Source organism: Lissotriton helveticus, chromosome 8 (assembly GCF_964261635.1).
Source record: "Lissotriton helveticus chromosome 8, aLisHel1.1, whole genome shotgun sequence".
NCBI classification, from domain to species: Eukaryota; Metazoa; Chordata; class Amphibia; order Caudata; family Salamandridae; genus Lissotriton; species Lissotriton helveticus.
In genome coordinates this window covers 1714239213-1714264280 of record NC_136069.1, presented here as the reverse complement: position 1 = coordinate 1714264280, position 25068 = coordinate 1714239213, and the positions used below count along the sequence as shown (strand labels likewise).

Genomic DNA, 25068 nt, shown 5'->3' with positions numbered 1-25068 from the left:
GGACCCGACCTCTGTGAGGTTCCGTGACGATTTTACTCGTGTTTGTAACATTGTCGTAAATACATAATTTTGGTATCAGTAAACCGCAAATGATCCATTTAGTATATCCTGGTGTTTTCGCTATGCTACGAGCAAGAGCACTCCAGTTACAAACACATTTCTGTTCTACCCATGGCATCCATCTTAGAACAAGGAAGCCATTTCGTATTCCTTGCCCTCACATAGTCAATGGACAAGCAATGACCTCTTTTCATTTAAGGACACGTAGGCTTTAGCCGGCGATTCACCTTGCTAGTGACACGTGCACTTTAGGCCAGCAACGCTGTAGCAGCATGACTCGGCAAGAACTGCCTCCCCAGCCTGAGGCCAGTCCTGCTATACTGGTTCTTGTGTTCGTTGGCCTGATCATGATTAGGCGGCCGAAGCTGGTAACCATGCCCATTTACGACCCACAAACATCTCTTATCCTGTCTTTCTATCTTCTGCACCTGGCTCTGCTCCTTTCCTTCTGGGCCTTTATTAGGGGGAGGTAACGAAATTTACGATGAGGCGGTCCGGGTCTTGAATGAGAAATTGACATGGGATTATGATGGAATAGTGGGAACCCCTCATTCGTAATGTTTTGACATCAGATACTGTTGACGATTCCTGTGCAACACCAAATATTTATTGTTTAAGACACGAATGTTTAGAACTGTGGTAACATGTAAAGAATTTGCCCCGAGCAGAATATTTAGTATTTAAGGAGTAACCCTCTTTGTACAAATTGAACAGGCTCCTAGACACTGCCCGTGTGCAGTTTCTGTGACTTCTGTGTCCCTGCAGTAATAAACCTTTGGTCTTTGACGCCACCATCGAGAAGCCCGTGTTTCTGTTTGTTTGTGCACCGAGACAGGTAGAACTCCGGGGTCTTCGGGTGTTATCCCTGACACCTCTGGACAGAACCAAAAAGTCCAGAACTCCAATTGGCGCCCAACGTGGGGCGACGTCATTCGGTACCGGTCCAAAAGCCTGAAGAGTTCGAGGAGCTTCGTGTGAAGATTTCAGAGGGAGGCGCCCCACTTCCTCGATCCCGGCATATCGCAAAAGTGGCCCGACGTTCTCTTCCACGAGGGTTCCCGTTCAGACGGCTGCAGTGGTCCGTTGCCTTGACCGTCGCCCTGTCTTGGACCCGAGGTGCAGTCCTTAGTACGGCGAGACGTGACGGGTTTCTCCTTGGTGACGTCTTCAGTGCCTCAGTTAAGTATTTTGTGAGGGTTGCTCCTGTTGGGATAATCCTTTTAGTTCTCAGTTCAGTTCAGTTCTGTAAGATTATCACTGGTTATTCTGGTTACGATAATCATTCTGTTCAGTTCAGGTATCGATACATTTGTCAGTTCTGGTAGGCCTAAGTTCTTGGTTCGAGTGCGCAATTTTTTTCTGTTTGTGTCTCGTCTGTTTTGTGTTCCGGATTATAAAATGGTAAGTCGGAAAAATTGTATGTTGTCTTGTTTTAGTTGCAACAGTGATTCCCAGTTGGAGGACTCGTGTTTGGTTCCTCCGATTGGAACTCCCCTTTATGATCTATATTGCAAGTTTGGTGTGGGCCCTATCTCTTATAACGAGGTATGGATCCACTATACAGAGAAAGATGGTGTCCTTAGTTGGCCACTACATGGTAGTTTTGAACCTGAAGTTCTCGATAATCTAGAAAGAAGGTTGTTTAAGAAGAAAGCCCGGCCGGCAATGTTTGATTCTTTCCGTTATTGGCGAAAAGAATCTAAACAGAGAGAAATTAAAAAGTTGAAGAAAGAACAGAAAGAGCAAGAGTTGACTTTAGAACAGTCTGCTAAGCAGCTGCAACTCAACGAGTCTGAAAAAGCGATGGAGGTGTCCAATAGAGAGCGTAATTTAGCGATAGACAAGTGCTATCCTGCTTTGCCATCGAGTACAGCTAAGATAGTAGAGGACCCTGAAAAGGATCCCCTGTTGTCTTACTTGTTACGATCACCCCCACCGTATGCACAGGGTGCTACGGCTCCACCTATACCGAATGTTCAATTACCGGTTGCTGGACAACCTGGTGTCCCTGTTCCCGCTCCCCTGAATCAAGTTCCTGTACCTCCTGTGGTCAATATTAATGTTCCTTCGACACCCCCTCTTTCAGGGTTGCCGGCTTCTTTACCTATGCCTGTGTCGCTCACACCTGCTAGTTCACAGGCTATTTTGCCTGCTACTCCTACTGTTCCTGATCTATCTGTTCCAACTGCTACTCTATTTACTGCTTCTGCTAATATTATGACTCCGCTTTCTGTTCGTCGGAGAATCACTGATTCTGTCTCTAATATTCTATCTCCCTTCTATAAAACTCTGATTAAGACTCCTACCTTTGACTCTGTGCAGAGACGTAGCCAGCTTCCCAGTACTGAAGAGCGAGGAATATTAGATTCCACTGCTCTTAGATGGGTTTCGAAAGTTGGAAGATATAATGTACAAGATGTATTAGATACATTTATGCAATGGAACGAACCGACACAACGATATGTGTTCGATGAAATGTGTTTCCTTCTACGTGAGGAATTGGAAGAGGATGACCCTGAATCAAATCTAGGAGAATTAATTAATGTTCAGAAAGAGTTTGCTGCAGGTATGATAGTTGGTCAAAATATAAAAGAAGCGATGGAACTGATTTTAAGTTATAGGAATGACCCATCCCTTCGTTCACCAAGAGAGTTAGGGAAACGTAGTACGAAACAAAATCGTCAATACCCAATGAGAGAGGTTCCACCAATTTGGCGTGAAGCTGTGCAAGCTAATGCACCGCTTGGTATCGCAGCCGCTCCGGCCCAATTCCAGAGAGTATGGATACATATTCCATGGAAGCGAGCTGAAGTATTAGCAGTGAAACAGGCCTTGCCAGATCCGCGTAAAAATCCTGCAGGGTACTACAAAGAGTTGGCTCAAACAGTTGACGCTTGTGTATTAAATCTTGCTGACATAGATCTGCTATTTGGTAATGTAGTACCACAACCAATTTGGGCTAAAATTCGTAAAGAGAATCATCCAGTTGCCCTAGGTGGTGATTGGGCAGCTACAATTGCAGCGGATGGTCAACAAGTCGGTGGTTCTAAACCTGAACCCTTAATTGCTAATTTGCCTGGTAGGATAATCGATTTAATGAAAACCTTGATGCCAGCATTACGCGTTAACTGGGACAAATTGTCCGCGTGCAAACAAAAGAAAGACGAAAGCGTCTCCGACTTTTTCACAAGATTCGAAGAGACTTTCGTGGATCATAGTGGTCAGGATATGAGCACAGAAGGAGGTCAGAGATTATTTGTTGATAAATTTGTGCACAATCTGTTGCCAGAACTTAGTGGTAAATTAAAGAATTCTGAAAGTGCGTGGGCTGTCTCTACGACTGCGCAAATACTTGCGACTGCCCAGTACTATGAAAATAGGGATAAAGAAGAGAAGGAAAAATCAGATAAAAAGACGAAAGATTTAAAAACTAAAGTACTTTTACAGCAAGCTTATCCGCCTCGCACGAATCAGACTAACATGCAGCAAGGGTCATATCAAAGAACGGATTATAATTTTCAAAGGCCACAATACCAATGGAATCAATGTGCTTATTGCAAAGTGGAAGGTCATTACAAAAATGAGTGTCCAGTTCGGGCACAAAATAATGCTGCGGCAGCTCAGAGAGGTCGTGGTAGTTCTATGCAGAACTCTAGAGGTCGAGGACGAGGTGCTATGCCTCCGCAGACGAGTGATCGCCCTTCTAATTATTTCGATCAACGAAATGGACAATCTGCCCAACAGAATAGGTCTCCACAGTATCATGTTGAAGACTATTATGAAGCTAGTGAGGAAGTTCAGCAAAGTGAGTACTAGGACAGCCATGGACAAAGAGAGGGAGTAGTATCAGTTCCAGTAGATCAGAGTGGGCCTTATGTCGCAGTAGCAACATCAGGTATAGTCGAACCGTTTCTGTTGGATACTGGTGCAGCAAAAAGTTCTATCATTTATGCGAAACTCCCTGGCGCACCTTTGTCTGGCTTAACAAACGTTTCAGTAGGTTTTTCTGGCGCCCCTGTTCACAATCCGGTTTCTGGTCCTTTGTCTATTTCTGTTGGACCCCGTCAATTGAAAGCACCCCTGATTTTGACGACAGGTTGTAACGAAAATCTGCTTGGTTTAGACTTGTTAAAACGCCTGTACGCGACATTGTACTGTTCTCCAGCAGGAGTACAACTTACGTTGGGTAAAAGAATAATCTCTCCGATGTACTTGTCGATGGATGCGCTCCCACCAGAGCTGCGTTCACTCCCTGATACTCTTTGGGCGACTGGTCCTAATGATGTAGGTCTATTGGAAATTCCACCCTATGTAGTAACTTTGAAAGCAAATGTCAAACTTCCACGAATTCCACAATACAGAATCTCTAGTGAAGGTGAGCGTGCGCTCCTACTGATAGTGCAAGATCTGATTGAGAAAGACGTAATAGAAGAAACTAGAGGTAATGTCTGTAATAGTCCTGTACTGCCTATTTTGAAACGAACTGACCCAACAAAACCTCCAGTATATAGGTTTGTAATTGATCTCAGAGAGGTTAATAAAATTGTGATTCCACAGTTTCCTGTGGTTCCAGACATTACTGCATTGTTAACGTTGATTCCTGCTACAGCAGCATGGTTTTCGGTTGTCGACTTGAAAAATGCCTTTTTCAGCATTCCGATAGCCGAAGAAAGCAGAGATATCTTCGGTTTCTCTCTAGGAGGACGAAGCTTCAGGTTTAAACGCGCTCCACAAGGCTATTGTGAAAGCCCATCCATTTACAGTCAAGCATTAAAAAGCCAGTTAGATTCCTTCGTACTTCCTCCTGGTTCTGCTTTAATACAATATGTTGATGATCTTCTAGTGGCTGCTGATGACAAGGAAACTTGCAAAACAGCTACGATTTCTTTATTGCATCATTTGTCAAATTTGAATCACAAGGTGTCACCTTCAAAAATGCAATACTGCTGCCAAGAAGTGACCTACCTAGGTCATCTCTTGTCAAAGGAGGGAAGGAAGTTGACCCCAGAGAGAATAAAAGCAATTACACAAATGAATGTTCCTAGCACGCAGAGAGAAGTACGTGCTTTTTTAGGTATTACCTCATATTGTAGGCAATGGATCCCAAATTTTTCTCTTTTAGCAAAACCATTGGTAGCCTTGACTGGGAAAGGTGTTCCGAGTCCGGTACCATGGTCTGCTGAATGTCAGCAGAGTTTTTCTGAATTGCGAAATGCACTGTGTTCAGCACCTGTATTGGGTACACCCGACTACAGTAAGCCATTCACGCTCTATGTCCACGAGAGAGAAGGTTGTGCATTGAGTGTTTTGACACAGAAATTTGGCGATAAACAACGACCTTGTGCGTATTTTTCATCAACGTTAGATCCGGTAGCTAGAGCGTTGCCTAGTTGCTTGAGAGCTGCAGCCGCAGCTGCAGTTTCCATTCGACTATCTGCTGGTTTAGTAATGAACAACATGCTAGTGGTCATGGTTCCTCATGCTGTGGATACACTCATGAACCGAACCAAGACGCAGCACCTTACCAGTGCTAGATTATCAGGTTATGAACTGACACTGTTAGCTAGTCATATTCAGATCAAAAGATGCAATGTATTGAATCCAGCAACATTGTTGCCGACTAGCCAAGAGTCGAGTGATTCCGAACCACACGACTGTTGTTTCAAAACTGAGGAAGAAACAAAAGGACGAATTGATCTAAAAGACACTCCGTTATCAGATCCAGATGGAACGTTGTATGTTGATGGGTCTTCAAATTAGAGAATGGTGATGTGACTGCTGCCTATGCAGTAACGACTTTGAGTACGATTGTGGAGACTGCAAGAGTGAGTCAGAATTCTGCCCAGGCTGCAGAATTGATCGCGCTAACAAGAGCGTGCGTTTTAGCTAAGGGAAAGAGAGTGAATGTGTTCACAGATAGTCAGTACGCGTTCGGCGTGGCCCATAGTTTTGGCCGTTTGTGGAAAGAGAGAGGTTTCATTACGTCCCATGGGACTAAGATTCAACATGGTCAGCTAGTTAATGACTTGTTGGAATCTCTAACCTTGCCAAATGAAGTTGCGATTGTGAAATGCAGTGCTCATAAAGCAATCACGAATAATGTTGGTCGTGGGAATGCTTTTGCCGATGAGACTGCAAAACAGACAGCTAGAAACATGATGAGTAGAATGTGTGTTTCAACGTCTGCAAGATGGATTTCTGAGTCTGGAATGTGTGAAGACACAGTGGAAAGCGTGAAAGAAATTCAGAAAGAGGCGACTGAGGAGGAAAAACTTGCATGGAGAGAGAGCACGGGTAAATTGGACTCGAGAGGGTGTTGGATTGACTTGTCGGAACAACAGCGTTGGATGTTGCCTGATGCGTATGTGCTTGCAGTAGTGACGATGGCACATGGAGCAGCGCACATCAGTTCTAAAGGGATTTGTAAGATGTTGGCTCCAGTTTGGAAGAATGATGGGATTAGTAAGTGCGCAGAGAGAGTGGTGAGGAATTGTATGGTATGCTTGATGCATAATCCTGGCAAGGGAATCCCCACACCTGCAGGTCATTTCGCTCCTCCCTCCTGCCCCTTCGAAGTGATCCAGCTAGACTTCATTCACATGGATCGTTGTAATAATCTGAAATACGTCCTAGTGGTAGTTTGTGCTTTCTCCAGATGGATCGAAGCATACCCGCTAAAGGACAATACTGCTTTATCCACTGCCAAAATTCTTCTTAAAGAATACTTCCCCAGATACGGAATGCCACGGATTGTATGGTCAGATAACGGAAGTGAGTTCGTAGGGAAAGTTATGCAGAGTGTGTGTGCCGGCCTAGGGATTAGACAGAAGTTTCATAGTGCGAATCATCCCCAGTCCGCGGGTTTAGTCGAGGGTTACAATGGCACCCTTAAACTGAAACTTGCTAAGATACAAGCATCCACGGGTTTGTCCTGGCCAGACACATTGCCTTTGGCTTTGCTATCAACAAGAGCAACTGTACATTCTAGAGTAGGGCTTAGTCCATATGAAATAGTTTTTGGTCGTCCTGCAAATGTTTGGGGGGTACCTAGACCAAAAGAATTCAAGCAGCTGGAATACCCAATGTTAATTGATTACCTTTTCGACTTGACTGCTAAATTGAGTCTTATTCACCAACAGGTTTTCGATGCATTGCCAAAGCCACCGGAGAGTCCAGGCCATCAGCTGAAACCGGGTGACCAGGTGGTCATTAGAAATTTTGCAAGAACGAAAAATCTTCAGCCCAGATTCATTGGCCCTTTTCAAGTCTTGCTAGCAACGAGAACTGCTATTCGTGTGGCCGGAAGGAAGAACTGGATCCATACGACACATGTCAAACGTGTGCCTCTGCCACTTCCTTACGACAACTGGGTAAAGAAAGGAATCGGTGCCTCTGAAACAGAACAAGTCCCCAGGTTCATACCTTTCAGTGATGCAGAACTGATCACAGATACATCAAACTCTGACTCTCCTCCTGAAACTGCTCTTTTGAACCCTGAACATTTGCCATCTGCGAACGTGAGCATTGCAACGTCAGCTGAAAATACATTGTTTCCAGATCAGACAGCTCCTGCAAAACTGAGATACAACTTGCGACCTCGCAATATGGACAAATAAAGCAGGAAACTGCCTATTTTCAGATTTGAATTTTCTATACATTGCCTCCAGCCAGGAAGTTTGCTAATACTTTGTATTGTTTCTTTTTGTTTTAAAATTGCCTTGCCGTCTGGGTAGCCGTAGGGTCGTGGCTGTGTGCCTAGTTGAATCTGCGGGGGTCAGACACAAGGTCGATCTTTCTGTTAGTTCTGGGAACTCCCAGGGCTGATAGAGGCATTTTCATCTACGTACACATCATCAGTGGTCACGAGCGGATTGTAGAAGATGGAGCTTCCTGAGCTGCAACGAGAAAATGTAATTTATGTTCGCAGAAATAGACTGTACCGAATACTTCACAGCAAATGCTTTCTAATGCAATGTGCAGTTACGTTTTTAATCGTTTTGATAACGTTGGTGGGTGGAATCATCTTTGGTGTGCATTTGATTTTCATGCCGGTAACTACAGTACCTCCCCTTGATCCTACTACTTCTACGGTTTCTTCTATGCATTCTTTTCACTCATTTCCTGAACACGAACAAGCTCGACGCTCAGAATTTATTAACAATACATTTGTACAGCTCTTGCATCAACACCAACTGGTAGTTAATACTACAGACTGCTGGGTGTGTGGCTTGATACCTCACACTATGGATAAAGGCATTCCCTATCTAGTCTTGCCTTTTAGCTACAATGGATCATTTCAGGCCTTTCAGACCATTTTTTTCATATGCCCTTGAGACCTATCCTCCGCGTCCACCACGGTCCACTAAATACAACTCAGCCAACAAAGCTTTAGTCCAGGGAATTATGGACATGATTAAAGACGTCAATAATACTCCATCTTACCCTAGAGATGAATTACGGGTGTATTTGAGTTGGAACTCTACAGAGTATCGCCTTAGTTTGGGAGAAAGCAAGCGTAAAAGCTCCACTTCAGTTTGGGTCGTACCTCACCGAGGTCAAGTCTGTTTGCAAGGAAATGGGAGAAATCCAAGAGCTCAGCTAGGGAGGAGTGAGTGCGTTGAGACTTACGTATTTCCGTCTAACTCCTCCCCTGCCTTCCTGACTGCTAGGGGTACCTACTTCATCTGTCAGGACAGAGCATATACATGGCTGCCTGCTGACTTTTCAGGTTCATGTTATATTGCTCGATTGTTACCTCCGACATACACTGCTTCTTCAGATTATCACAAGACCAGAGTAGCAAGAGGTGTCTTCAGCAAGGAAGATACCGCTGGTCAGGAAGCTGGAGACTTCTTCAAAGGTTTCCTTCCGTTTTGGGGGCCTATGGCCAATATTAGAAATCTACGTCAACTAACACGGGTAGTTGAATCTACTATTACAGAAACGGCTGGTGCCCTTAGTAACTTAACAGCTGAGCTTCAGGCGGATCGTCTCATGACGTTGCAGAACCGAATGGTTCTAGACGTAATACTTGCAGATCGAGGTGGGGTATGCAGAATGATCCAATCGAGCTGCTGTGTCTTTATTCCAAATAATGCTCCAACAGTCTATGAAGCGATCTCTAAGCTACACAAGATTTCCGACTCTATACACGTAGATAAGGGAAACTGGTCCTTCATGGAGTGGTTTTGGACTCTGGTATCAGCGTGGGGATGGAAGGTTCTGATGGTCATTGGTGTCATCCTAGTATTTCTGTTCTCGTGCTGCCTTATTATCCAATGTGGTCCCGCTTTGTGTAGTCTCTGTGCTGCAACCTGTTTCAGAAAACCACCTGCATTTGGAGAAAAGGTACGAGACAAGATGATGGTGCAACAACATGTCACTGACCTAATGAGCATAGAATTAGACTCTGACTCTGACATAGACTGAGTAATTGCCTATGTAAGGGCAAAAGGAGGGTCTGAGGTTCCGTGACGATTTTACTTGTGTTTGTAACATTGTCGTAAATACATAATTTTGGTATCAGTAAACCGCAAATGATCCATTTAGTATATCCTGGTGTTTTCGCTATGCTACAAGCAAGAGCACTCCAGTTACAAACACATTTCTGTTCTACCCATGGCATCCATCTTAGAACAAGGAAGCCATTTTGTATTCCTTGCCCTCACATAGTCAATGGACAAGCAATGACCTCTTTTCATTTAAGGACACGTAGGCTTTAGCCGGCGATTCACCTTGCTAGTGACACGTGCACTTTAGGCCAGCAACGCTGTAGCAGCATGACTCGGCAAGAACTGCCTCCCCAGCCTGAGGCCAGTCCTGCTATACTGGTTCTTGTGTTCGTTGGCCTGATCATGATTAGGCGGCCGAAGCTGGTAACCATGCCCATTTACGACCCACAAACATCTCTTATCCTGTCTTTCTATCTTCTGCACCTGGCTCTGCTCCTTTCCTTCTGGGCCTTTATTAGGGGGAGGTAACGAAATTTACGATGAGGCGGTCCGGGTCTTGAATGAGAAATTGACATGGGATTATGATGGAATAGTGGGAACCCCTCATTCGTAATGTTTTGACATCAGATACTGTTGACGATTCCTGTGCAACGCCAAATATTTATTGTTTAAGACACGAATGTTTAGAACTGTGGTAACATGTAAAGAATTTGCCCCGAGCAGAATATTTAGTATTTAAGGAGTAACCCTCTTTGTACAAATTGAACAGGCTCCTAGACACTGCCCGTGTGCAGTTTCTGTGACTTCTGTGTCCCTGCAGTAATAAACCTTTGGTCTTTGACGCCACCATCGAGAAGCCCGTGTTTCTGTTTGTTTGTGCACCGAGACAGGTAGAACTCCGGGGTCTTCGGGTGTTATCCCTGACACCTCTGGACAGAACCAAAAAGTCCAGAACTCCATCTGCCTCTCCATAGCACCATCCCCTCCACTGAACATCTGGGCCCGATGTCTGCCTTTCCATAGCACCATCCCCTGTACTGAACATCTGGACCTGACCTCTGCCTTTCCATAGCACCATCCCCTGCAATGAACATCTGGACACAACCTCTGCCTTTCCATAGCACCATCCCCTGCACTGAACATCTAAAACCGACCTCTGCCTCTCCATAGCACCATCCACTGCACTGAACATCTGGGCCCGATGTCTGCCTTTCTATAGCACCATCACCTGCACTGAACATCTGGACCCGACCTCTGCCTTTCCATAGCAGCATCCCCTGCACTGAACATCTGGACCCAACCTCTGCCTTTCCCCAGTACCATCCCCTGCATTGAACATCTAGACCCAACCTCTGCCTTTCTATAGCACCATCACCTGCACTGAACATCTGGACCCGACCTCTGCCTTTCCATAACACCATCACCTGCACTGAACATCTGGACCCGACCTCTGCCTTCCCATAGCACCATCCCCTGCACTGAAAATCTGGACCCGACCTCTGCCTTTCCATAGCACCATCCCCTGCACTGAACATCTGGACCCGAACTCTGCCTCTCCATAGCACCATCCCCTACACTGAACATCTGGACCCAACCTCTGCCTTCCCGTAGCACCATCCCCTGTACTGAACATCTGGACCCGACCTCTGCCTTTCCAAAGCTCCATCCCCTGCACTGAACATCTGGACCCGACCTCTGCCTTTCCGTAGCACCATCCCCTGCACTGAAAATCTGGACCCGACCTCGGCCTTTCCATAGCACCATCCCCTGCACTGAACATCTGGACCCGACCTCTGCCTTTCCATAGCACCATCCCCTGCACTGAACATCTGGACCCGACCTCTGCCTCTCCGTAGCACCATCCCCTGCACTGAACATCTGGACCCAACCTCTGCCTTCCCGTAGCACCATCCCCTGTACTTAACATCTGGACCCGACCTCTGCCTTTCCAAAGCTCCATCCCCTGCACTGAACATCTGGACCCGACCTCTGCCTTTCCGTAGCACCATCCCCTGCACTGAAAATCTGGACCCGACCTCGGCCTTTCCATAGCACCATCCCCTGCACTGAACATCTGGACCCGACCTCTGCCTTTCCATAGCACCATCCCCTGCACTGAACATCTGGACCCGACCTCTGCCTCTCCGTAGCACCATCCCCTGCACTGAACATCTGGACCCAACCTCTGCCTTCCCGTAGCACCATCCCCTGTACTGAACATCTGGACCCGACCTCTGCCTTTCCAAAGCTCCATCCCCTGCACTGAACATCTGGACCCGACCTCTGCTTTTCCGTAGCACCATCCCCTGCACTGAACAACTGGACCTGACATCGGCCTTTCCATAGCACCATCCCCTGCACTGAACATCTGGACATGACCTCTGCCTTTCCATAGCACCATCCCCTGCACTGAACATCTGGACCCGACCTCTGCCTTTCTGTAGCACCATCTCCTGCACTGAACATCTGGACCCGACCTCTGCCTCTCCGTAGCACCATCCCCTGCACTGAACATCTGAACCCAACCTCTGCCTTCCCCTAGCACCATCCCCTGCACTGAACATCTGGACCCAACCTCTGCCTCCCCATAGCACCATCCCCTGCACTGAACATCTGGACCCGACCTCTGCCTCTCCATAGCACCATCCCCTGCACTGAACATCTGGACCCGACCTCTGCCTTCCCGTAGCACCATCCCCTGCACTGAACATCTGGACCTAACCTCTGCCTCTCCATGGCACCATCCCCTGCACTGAACATCTGGGCCCGATGTCTGCATTTCCATAGCACCATCCCCTGCACTGAACATCTGGGCCCGACGTCTGCCTTTCGATAGCAGCATCCCCTGCACTGAACATCTGGGCCCGATGTCTGCCTTTCCATAGCACCATCCCCTGAACTGAACATCTGGTCCCGATGTCGGCCTCTCCATAGCACCATCCCCTGCACTAAACATCTGGACCCGACCTCTGCCGTTCCGTAGCACCATCCCTTGCACTGAACATCTGGACCCGACCTCTGCCATTCTGTAGCCCCATCCCCTGCACTGAACATCAGGACCCGACCTCTGCCGTTCCGTAGCACCATCACCTGCACAGAACATCTGGACCCGACCCCTGCCGTTCCGTAGCACCATCCCCTGCACTGAACATCTGGACCCGACCTCTGCCTCTCCATAGCACCATCCCCTGCACTGAACATCTGGGCCCGATGTCTGCCTTTCCATAGCACCATCCCCTGTACTGAACATCTGGACCTGACCTCTGCCTTTCCATAGCACCATCCCCTGCACTGAATATCTGGACACAACCTCTGCCTTTCCATAGCACCATCCCCTGCACTGAACATCTAGAACCGACCTCTGCCTCTCCATAGCACCATCTACTGCACTGAACATCTGGGCCCGATGTCTGCCTTTCCATAGCACCATCCCCTGCACTGAACATCTGGGCCCGATGTCTGCCTTTCCATAGCACCATCCCCTGCACTGAATATCTGGGCCCGATGTCTGCCTTTCCATAGCACCATCCCCTGCATTGAACATCTGGGCCCGATGTCTGCCTCTCCATAGCACCATCCCCTGCACTAAACATCTGGACCCGACCTCTGCCGTTCCGTAGCACCATCCCCTGCACTGAACATCTGGACCCGACCTCTGCCATTCTGTAGCCCCATCCCCTGCACTGAACATCTGGACCCGACCTCTGCCGTTCCGTAGCACCATCACCTGCACAGAACATCTGGACCCGACCCCTGCCGTTCCGTAGCACCATCCCCTGCACTGAACATCTGGAACCAACCTCTGCCTCTCCATAGCACCATCCCCTGCACTGAACATCTGGGCCCGATGTCTGCCTTTCCATAGCACCATCCCCTGTACTGAACATCTGGACCTGAACTCTGCCTTTCCATAGCACCATCCCCTGCACTGAACATCTGGACACAACCTCTGCCTTTCCATAGCACCATCCCCTGCACTGCACATCTAGAACCGACCTCTGCCTCTCCATAGCACCATCCACTGCACTGAACATCTGGGCCCGATGTCTGCCTTTCCATAGCACCATCCCCTGCACTGAACATCTGGACCTGACCTCTGCCTTTCCATAGCACCATCCCCTGCACTGAACATCTGGAACCGACCTCTGCCTCTCCATAGCACCATCCACTGCACTGAACATCTGGGTCCGATGTCTGCCTTTCCATAGCACCATCCCCTGCACTGAACATCTGGGCCCGATGTCTGCCTTTCCATAGCACCATCCCCTGCACTGAACATCTGGGCCCGATGTCTGCCTCTCCATAGCACCATCCCCTGCACTGAACATCTGGGCCCGATGTCTGCCTCTCCATAGCACCATCCCCTGCACTAAACATCTGGACCTGACCTCTGCCGTTCCGTAGCACCATCCCCTGCACTGAACATCTGGACCCGACCTCTGCCATTCTGTAGCCCCATCCCCTGCACTGAACATCTGGACCCGACCTCTGCCGTTCCGTAGCACCATCACCTGCACAGAACATCTGGACCCGACCCCTGCCGTTCCGTAGCACCATCCCCTGCACTGAACATCTGGACCCGACCTCTGCCTCTCCATAGCACCATCCCCTCCACTGAACATCTGGGCCCGATGTCTGCCTTTCCATAGCACCATCCCCTGTACTGAACATCTGGACCTGACCTCTGCCTTTCCATAGCACCATCCCCTGCAATGAACATCTGGACACAACCTCTGCCTTTCCATAGCACCATCCCCTGCACTGAACATCTAAAACCGACCTCTGCCTCTCCATAGCACCATCCACTGCACTGAACATCTGGGCCCGATGTCTGCCTTTCTATAGCACCATCACCTGCACTGAACATCTGGACCCGACCTCTGCCTTTCCATAGCAGCATCCCCTGCACTGAACATCTGGACCCAACCTCTGCCTTTCCCCAGTACCATCCCCTGCATTGAACATCTGGACCCAACCTCTGCCTTTCTATAGCACCATCACCTGCACTGAACATCTGGACCCGACCTCTGCCTTTCCATAACACCATCACCTGCACTGAACATCTGGACCCGACCTCTGCCTTCCCATAGCACCATCCCCTGCACTGAAAATCTGGACCCGACCTCTGCCTTTCCATAGCACCATCCCCTGCACTGAACATCTGGACCCGAACTCTGCCTCTCCATAGCACCATCCCCTACACTGAACATCTGGACCCAACCTCTGCCTTCCCGTAGCACCATCCCCTGTACTGAACATCTGGACCCGACCTCTGCCTTTCCAAAGCTCCATCCCCTGCACTGAACATCTGGACCCGACCTCTGCCTTTCCGTAGCACCATCCCCTGCACTGAAAATCTGGACCCGACCTCGGCCTTTCCATAGCACCATCCCCTGCACTGAACATCTGGACCCGACCTCTGCCTTTCCATAGCACCATCCCCTGCACTGAACATCTGGACCCGACCTCTGCCTCTCCGTAGCACCATCCCCTGCACTGAACATCTGGACCCAACCTCTGCCTTCCCGTAGCACCATCCCCTGTACTGAACATCTGGACCCGACCTTTGCCTTTCCAAAGCTCCATCCCCTGCACTGAACATCTGGACCCGACCTCTGCTTTTCCGTAGCACCATCCCCTGCACTGAACATCTGGACCTGACATCGGCCTTTCCATAGCACCATCCCCTGCACTGAACATCTGGACCTGACCTCTGCCTTTCCATAGCACCATCCCCTGCACTGAACATCTGGACCCGACCTCTGCCTTTCTGTAGCACCATCTCCTGCACTGAACATCTGGACCCGACCTCTGCCTCTCCGTAGCACCATCCCCTGCACTGAACATCTGAACCCAACCTCTGCCTTCCCCTAGCACCATCCCCTGCACTGAACATCTGGACCCAACCTCTGCCTCCCCATAGCACCATCCCCTGCACTGAACATCTGGACCCGACCTCTGCCTCTCCATAGCACCATCCCCTGCACTGAACATCTGGACCCGACCTCTGCCTTCCCGTAGCACCATCCCCTGCACTGAACATCTGGACCTAACCTCTGCCTCTCCATGGCACCATCCCCTGCACTGAACATCTGGACCCAACCTCTGCCTTCCCATAGCACCATCCCCTGCACTGAACATCTGGACCCAACCTCTGCCTCTACATAGCACCATCCCCTGCACTGAACATCTGGACCCGACCTCTGCCTTCCCATAGCGCCATCACCTGCACTGAACATCTGGACCCGACCTCTGCCTTTCTGTAGCACCATCTCCTGCACTAAACATCTGGAGCCGACCTCTGCCTCTCCGTAGCACCATCCCCTGCACTGAACATCTGGACCCAACCTCTGCCTTACCCTAGCACCATCCCCTGCACTGAACATCTGGACCCAACCTCTGCCTCCCCGTAGCACCATCCCCTGCACTGAACCTCTGGACCCGACCTCTGACTCTCCCTAGCACCATCCCCTGCACTGAACATCTGGACCCGACCTCTGCCTTCCCGTAGCACCATCCCCTGCACTGAACATCTGGACCCAACCTCTGCCTCTACATAGCACCTTCCCCTGCACTGAACATCTGGAACCGACCTCTGCCTTCCCATAGCACCATGCCCTGCACTGAACATCTGGACCCGACCTCTGCCTTCCCATAGCTCTATCACCTGCACTGAACATCTGGGCCCCCCTCTGCCTCTCCATAGTACCATCCCCTGCACTGAACATCTGACCTTCAGAAATGTGAAATCAGAGCTTCAGAGGGAAGTCTGCCTTTGACCCTCAGAACCACACATGTGGATTCATAATAATCAGATTGTATTGTTACCTACTTTCTCTCAAGACGCAAATACCAGCAGGCCAGGGTTTTGCTGAGATAAGCCACATGCCCACTGCATGAGTACAAAGTACTGCACAGCACAGCAAAGTGTCAATACCCAGCAGCAGACACCCCCTGCATTGCTTCTGGAGTAGAAAACACTGCACAGCACAGCACAGCAAGATTAACCAGCAGAACACACCCACTGCATAACCTATCGAATACAAAGTATTAAGCAGCACAGCGACAATACCCAGCAGCACACACCTACTGCATAGCCTATCGAATACAAAGTACTGCACAGCACAGCCACTATAGCCAGCTGCACACACCCACTGCGTAGTCCATGGAACACAGAGTACTGTACCGCACAGCGACAATACCCAGCAGCACACTCCCACTGCATGAATACAAAGCACTGCACAGCACTGCACCATTAACCAGCAGCATACACCCACTGCATAGTGTATGGAATACAAAGTGATAAGCATCAGAGCAACAATACCCAGCAGTACACAACCACTGCATAGCCTATCGAATACAAAGTACTACGCAGCACAGCGACAATACCCAGCAGCACCCATCCACTGCATAAATACAAAGCACTGCACAGCACAGCAGAGCAACAATACCCAGCAGAAGACACCCATTGCATAGCCTATCGAATACAAAGTACTACGCAGCACAGCGACAATACCCAGGAGCACACACCCACTGCATGAATACAAAGCACTGCACAGCACTGCACCATTAACCAGCAGCATACACCCACTGCATAGTGTATGGAATACAAAGTGATAAGCATCAGAGCAACAATACCCAGCAGTACACAACCACTGCATAGCCTATCGAATACAAAGTACTACGCAGCACAGCGACAATACCCAGCAGCACCCATCCACTGCATAAATACAAAGCACTGCACAGCACAGCAGAGCAACAATACCCAGCAGAAGACACCCATTGCATAGCCTATCGAATACAAAGTACTACGCAGCACAGAGACAATACCCAGCAGCACACACCCACTGCATGAATACAAAGCACTATACAGCACAGCACAGCACAGCGACAATAACCAGCAGCACACACCCACTGCATAGCCTATTGAATACAAAGTACTACACAGCACAGCGACAATACCTAGCAGCACATACCCACTGCATTGCTTATGAAATACAAAGTACTGCACAGCACAGGACATGGCATACCTCTGCTTGGCTTACCACTGCACAGCATACCACTGCACAGCATACCACTGCATGGCATACCACTGCACAGCTTATCATTGCACGGATTACCACTGTATGGCATACCACTGCATGGCACACCACTGCACAGCTTACCACTGCACAGCTTACCACTGCGTGGCATACCACTGCACAGCTTTCCACTGCATTGCATACCACTGCATATCATACCACTGCATGGCTTACTACTGCATGGCATACCACTGCACAGCATAACACTGCACAGCATACCACTGCACGGCACACCACTGCATGGCATACCACTGCACGGCTTTCCACTGCATGGCATACCACTGCACTGCATACCACTGCACGGCTTTCCACTGCATGGCATATCACTGCATGGCATACCACTGCACGGCTTACCACTGCATGGCATACCACTGCACGGCCCACCACTGCATCATACCACTGCATGGCATACCACTGCATGGCATACCACTGCATGGCATACCACTGCAAGGCATACCACTGCATGGCATACCACTGCAAGGCATACCACTGCACAGCATACCACTGCACGGCCCACCACTGCATCATACCACTCCACAGCATACCACTGCACGGCATACCACTGCATGGCATACCACTGCAAGGCATACCACTGCACGGCATACCACTGCATGGCATACCACTGCAAGGCATACCACTGCACAGCACACCACTGCACGGCATACCACTGCACGGCATACCACTGCACGGCATACCACTGCACGGCATACCACTGCACAGCATACCACTGCAAGGCATACCACTGCAAAGCATACCACTGCACGGCCCACCACTGCATCATACCACTCCACAGCATACCACTGCACGGCATACCACTGCATGGCATACCACTGCAAGGCATACCACTGCACGGCATACCACTGCATGGCATACCACTGCAAGGCATACCTCTGCACAGCACACCACTGCACGGCATACCACTGCACGGCATACCACTGCACGGCATACCACTGCACGGCTTTCCACTGCATGGCATACCACTGCACAGCATACCACTGCACGGCCCACCTCTGCATCATACCACTCCACAGCATACCACTGCATGGCATACCACTGCATGGCATACCACTGCAAGACATACCACTGCACGGCATACCACTGCATGGCATACCACTGCACGGCATACCACTGCACGGCATACCACTGCACAACATACCACTGCAAGGCATACCACTGCACGGCATACCACTGCATGGCATACCACTGCACGGCATACCACTGCACGGCATACCACTGCACAGCATACCACTGCACGGCATACCACTGCACAGCATACCACTGCAAGGCATACCACTGCACAGCATACCACTGCATGGCATACCACTGCACAGCATACCACTGCAAGGCATACCACTGCACAGCATACCACTGCACGGCATACCACTGCACAGCATACCACTGCAAGGCATACCACTGCACAGCATACCACTGCATGGCATACCACTGCACAGCATACCACTGCAAGGCATACCACTGCACAGCATACCACTGCACGGCATACCACTGCATGGCATATCACAGCAGAGAGAATAATCTGAAGGCATTTTCCAGGGGTGCAGAGCAACGGGCCCTGGAGTGTGAGAGGCCCCTGCACCTCAATTATGGCCTGATTCTAGTAAACAAGAAATAGCAGAGGGTGGAGGCATTCCTTCCCTACATTAGATCACAAACTTCCCCTCACTAATCCCCCACACCTACGTCACTGGACATTGCATCGGCCCATAGAATTCCCTCAGGCAGACCTGTGATTATTTACAATCAGGCAGCAAAGTCTCTTACCTTCACAGCATCGCTCCCTCTGTCACAGCTCACGAATGTGTAATCGCAGCATTGTATGTGGCAAACAGTCCTGCTCGCAGCTCTTTGGAAACACTTCCCCTTCACAGAGCAGCTGCACGTGGTTTCCCCTAAAGAGGAAGTGGTATCTGCCTGTCAAAGCATGATGAAATGTGTCATGTGGCCTCACTGTGCGGCAGGGCCTCAAACATGTCAGAGTTAAAGAAGGCGTGTTCATACAGCCCAGGCGCGCACGACAGGAAGCCACCCTTGGGCCCCTGGTCTGTCGTGACCCTGTCTTCAGTTCACCCTCTGGGGCTGCAGGGCTCTGGTTTTACCGCACCTTTTCAGACACCGCGATTCCCATCAAGCCTTGCGGGGCCCAGAGTGATGCCCTGAAGGAGGGGCATCATGTGGGGCCCTTGTGGCCCCTGTGGCCCCTGTGGCCCCTGTGGCCTGCTGTGGGCCCCCCTCAGGAGACCCCCATTCAGACTGAGGCCTGTGGATTTCTGTGAGCTGTGGGGGTCTCACCACTTTCTGAGGGGGCAGGAATAGTGTTGTGTGATGTCACTGCCCTGTGGCCCCTGTGGCCTGGTGTGGGCCCCCCTCAGGAGACCCCCATTCAGAGCGAGGCCTGTGGATTTCTGTGAGCTGTGGGGGTCTCACCACTTTCTGAGGGAGCAGGAATAGTGTTGTGTTATGTCACTGCCCTGTGGCCCCAGTGGCCTGCTGTGGGCCCCCCTCAGGAGACCCCCATTCAGACCGAGGCCTGTGAATTACTGTGAGCTGTGGGGGTCTCACCACTTTCTGAGGGAGCAGGAATAGTGTTGTGTGATGTCACTGCCCTGTGGCCCCTGTGGCCTGCTGTGGGCCCCCCTCTGGAGACCCCCATTCAGAGCGAGGCCTGTGGATTTCTGTGAGATGTGGGGGTCTCACCACTTTCTGAGGGGGCAGGAATAGTGTTGTGTGATGTCACTGCCCTGTGGCCCCTGTGGCCTGCTGTGGGCCCCCCTCAGGAGACCCCCATTCAGACTGGGGCCTGTGGATTTCTGTGAGCTGTGGGGGTCTCACCGCTTTCTGAGGGGGCAGGAATAGTGTTGTGTGATGTCACTGCCCTGTGGCCTGCTGTGGGCCCCCCTCAGGGGACCCCCATTCAGAGCGAGTCCTGTGGATTTCTGTGAGCTGTGGGGGTCTCGCCACTTTCTGAGGGGGCAGGAATAGTGTTGTGTGATGTCACTGCCCTGTGGCCCCTGTGGCCTGCTGTGGGCCCCCCTCAGGAGACCCCCAGACTGAGGCCTGTGGATTTCTGTGAGCTGTGGAGGTCTCACCACTTTCTGAGGGAGCAGGAATAGTGTTGTGCTATCTCACTGCCCTGGTAGTGTCCTCTCCCAACAGACAGGGCTCTGGGATTAAAGGAATCACAAAGTACCGCACGGGCACCCATCGCGTTTGCTTTTAACAATAAACATTAACGGGAGTTGGGGGGGCAGGATTCTAAGTTCAGGACACCTCTATGACGCGCTGTACGAAAATGGGCACTTTCTGAGCCGCCAGACACACGCACTTACCTGCAGGCCGGCTGCGGCCTTTTGGTCCTCTTCGCCGCTTCCAGGGGCAGGAACCAGGAACAGGGTAGCAGCATGGTGATTGGTCTGAGCACTGTAGCTCGGCATTCAGAGAGGGACCGGGGGCCTGAGCATGTTCTCCACGCAGGCTTTTTTTTTTTTATAGAGTTTAATATAGCGCGAAACTTGACCCGAATCAGGTATCAGAGCGCTTTACGAAGCACCAGTTACCTTACATGAGGACATACATTCATTTTTGTTAGGCACAGGGAGATAAAGTGACTTGCAGCGTCATTGCCAAGACTCAAACCCAGTTCCCCAGATTCGAAGTTGAGCGCCCTAGCCGTTAGGCCAACTCCATTCCCACTTTAATGCAGCGTTGTGATTGGTCTGAGCCCAGTGGCTCGGTGCTCAGAGAGGGACCGGGGGCTTGGGCATGTTCTCCACGCAGGCTGCAATGCAGCGTTGTGATTGGTCTGAGCCAGTGGTGCGGTGCTCAGAGAGGGACCGGGCGCTTGGGCATGTTCTCCGCGCTGGCTGCAATGCAGCGTTGTGATTGGTCTGAGCGCTCTGGCTCGGCGCTCAGAGAGGGACCGGGGGCCTGGGCATGTTCTCCACGCAGGCTGCAATGCAGCTTTGTCATTGGTCTGAGCCAGTGGTGCGGCGCTCAGAGAGGGACAGGGGACCTGGGCATGTTCTCCACGCAGGCTGCAATGCAGCGTTGTCATTGGTCTGAGCGCTCTGGCTCGACACTCAGAGAGGTACTGGGGGTCTGGGCATGTTCTCCACTCAGGCTGCAATGCAGCATTGTGATTGGTCTGAGCCAGTGGAGCTGCACTCAGAGAGGGACAGGGGACCTGGGCATGTTCTCCACGCAGGCTGTAATGCAGCGTTGTGATTGGTCTGAGCCAGTGGAGCTGCACTCAGAGAGGGACCGGGGGCCTGGGCATGTTCTCCACGCTGGCTGCAATGCAGCGTTGTGATTGGTCTGAATGCCGTGGCTCGGCACTCAGAGAGGGACCGGGGGCCTCAGCAGGTTCTCCACACATGCTCTATTTTTGTCCTACAAAGGGCCGGAAGGGCTGGCCGAAAACTTAAGTGAGGGCCTGCCACTCCTCCCCTATTCCAGTTAGAGGCAGCCTGCCCCTAACCAGCCGAGCAACAAAATTATAAAATTGTAATACCGCGTGATATTATAATTTTATTTTTCCTTTTTTAAGTTCAGATGCTCAGAGAGCAGTGTGGCGATGCTCCTCCGCCCCGTGACGTGGAGAATGTACAGGACTCTGTGCGGAGGGCGCTCTATAAATGCAACTATTCTACCTCATCACCCCCCCAGCGGCTCAGACCATGACTCCTGAAATGCACCTATTCTACCTCATCACACCCCCAGGGGGCTCAGCCTTACTCCTGTGTACATCACACAGTGATGTCAAATGAGATGTCATCAGTGATGTCATCAGTGATCCCCACCGAGACCAGGAAGACCGTCACCCAGGCCCTCGTCACCAGCCGACTGGACTACGGCAACGCCCTCTACGCCGGTACCACCGCCAAGCTCCAGAAGAGACTCCAGCGGATCCAGAACGCCTCAGCCAGACTCATCCTCGACATCCCACGAACCAGCCACATCACCGGACATCTGAGAGACCTCCACTGGCTCCCCGTCAACAAAAGAATCACCTTCCGCCTCCTCACCCACGCACACAAAGCCCTACACGACCAGGGTCCGAGCTACCTCAACAGCCGAATCAACTTCTACGCGCCCAATCGCCACCTCCGATCAGCCAACCACGCCCTCGCCGCCGTCCCCCGCATCCGAAGAGCGACTACGGGAGGAAGGTCCTTCTCCTACCTGGCCGCCAAGACCTGGAACTCCCTCCCTCCCGACCTGCGCCTGACCCAAGACCACCTCGCCTTCAGGAAGAAGCTGAAGACCTGGCTGTTCGAGCAGTAGCGGCACCCCCCCCCCCCCCCAGCGCCTTGAGACCCTACGGGTAGGTAGCGCGCTATATAAGTGTCACTGATTGATTTATTGAGTGATGTCATTTGAGATGTCATCAGTGATGTCACTGACCATGTCATGAATGATGTAATATGTGATATCATCAGCAGTGGATTGCGGGTGCGCGAAATATAGTTAGTACAACTAACTATATAGGAGCAATTTCAATGTTTTTTTAAAGGCTAATTCCTAACTATGTAAGGCCTGAAACCTATGGTTTTATTAAGTGAATTTGCAAGGTTTTTAAAATGCTAATTCCTAACTATATGAGGCCTGAAACCTATGGTGTTTTAATTGAATTTGCAAGGTTTTTAAATGCTAATTCCTAACTATATAAGGCTTGAAACCTATGGTTTTTTAAGTGAATTTGCAAGGTTTTTTAAATGCTAATTCCTAACTATATAAGGCTTGAGACCTATGGGTTTTTCAGTGAATTTGCAAGGTTTTTTAAATGCTAAATCCTAACTATATCAGGCGTGAAACCTATATTTTTTTTTCAATAAATTGCAAAGGTTTTGTAAATGCTAATTCTATTAGCGGATAACGTTTATATATGTTATTATCCTTCTGGGACCACCTGAGCAGCCATCTTGTTTCTCAGGAGAAGTGAGGCACAAGTGAGGCACAAGAGAGCGTACCCCGTGATTTTTTTGAATTTCTCTATTTTTTTTTGCCCTTGAGGGTCCTTTTGGGACCCCCTGAGAAGGGCTAGAGGGTTGGGGGGTCTCTACCCTGCCCCCTTTTTTGTGTTTTCCACTCTTGTTTTGGGCTCTCTTGTGCCTCAGTTCTTCTGAAAAACAAGATGGTGGCCAACACTTCCTGGTTTGTACAGTTTGGAATGTTGACAGTCGACTGCCAGCCAATCAGAAACTCGCTTGCGCACGTAAGGGTACCCGCACGTAAGCGTACAGTAAGCGTACCGTACGCATACGGTGCGCGTACTGTGAGCGCACATAGATATATAATTTGCTCAAATTCAATTTTCTCAACAACTACTGGAGGGATTTTCACCAAAAATAGAAGAGGCACTACTGCATACCTGTCCCTACCATTTTGCCAAGTTTGGTGTAATTCCGTTCAGCCATTCGGGCTGTAGCCGTGTCTAAAGGTCCCATAGAAAATGCCATTTGAAAAATTTCAAATTCAATTTTCTTAAGAACTACTGGAGGGATTTACACCAAACATACAAAAGGCACTGCTGCATACCAGGCCCTACCATTTTGCCAAATCTGGTGTAATTCCGTTCAGCCGTTCGAGCTGTAGCCTTGTCAGAATGTCCCTATGGAAATTAACATGGGGAAAACACGTTTTGGGACCCCTCTTTTTTCTCGGACCCCGCCTGACGAATCCCCCCGAAACTTTCAGGGAAGGAGCGGAGCGAGGCAAATTTAAGGAAAATTACAGGCCGATCCCTCAATCAGCGCCAAAGTTATTCCCAATAGAATGTTCGGAATTTCCTATGTTAACTAGGTCCTAACTATATATACCTACTGGCGACCGCCAGTAGGTAATATATATATTCCCATCTTACTCTACTCTCAAAAGGCTGGATGTCAACTTTGCATTCCATTTATAAAAATATATATTCTGAAATATTTGAAAGCTTTAGAAGGGGTTGTGTCAAGCAGTTTATAAATCTATAAATTAAGAGAACATTTTACATAGGTTATATTTCCCAACTCCCAGTGCAGTTAAGAATATCTTAAATTCATGTTATAAAATTTCTTCACTCTGCAGCCAGAAGCACCTAAAAGCTGAAGCGATTTCTTTAACATCAGTGTGTCTCCCTGGTTTAATTACCTTTGAACACACCACAGCCTGCCTTAGGAAGCAGTTTTAAAGGCACAATGCCCTTTCAACAGCTGAAATCTCTCCTGATAATCTGGAGTTCTGAAGTTACTACCGCACCCCCACTACCAGCGCCGAAGAGGAGTTGGCGCTTGACTCCCCATCAGCCGCTCTTGCACGAGCCGGTGGGACTCAAAGTGACACAATCAGATCTCAAACCTGGGCCCTCTCACCACGTCACCATTCCCCCAGTGATGTCAGGACCATCCCCGACCCACACAAACACCCAGGCACGTGACCCCACCCAGAATGGGTTTGGGGTGTCCTACCTCGCGCCCCTG

At 49.9% G+C, this 25068-nt stretch overlaps 1 protein-coding gene across 1 annotated transcript in view; it reads right to left on the bottom strand.

The window, feature by feature from the left end:
• LOC144774146 (NACHT, LRR and PYD domains-containing protein 12-like) overlaps positions 1-19477 on the bottom strand; it is a 669012-nt gene extending 649535 nt beyond the window's left edge. The window contains exon 1 of the mRNA XM_078659165.1: positions 19373-19477. The gene's annotated coding sequence lies outside the window, so the exon portion shown is untranslated. The remainder of the gene's footprint in view (positions 1-19372) is intronic.
• Between the last annotated feature and the right edge of the window lie 5591 nt (positions 19478-25068).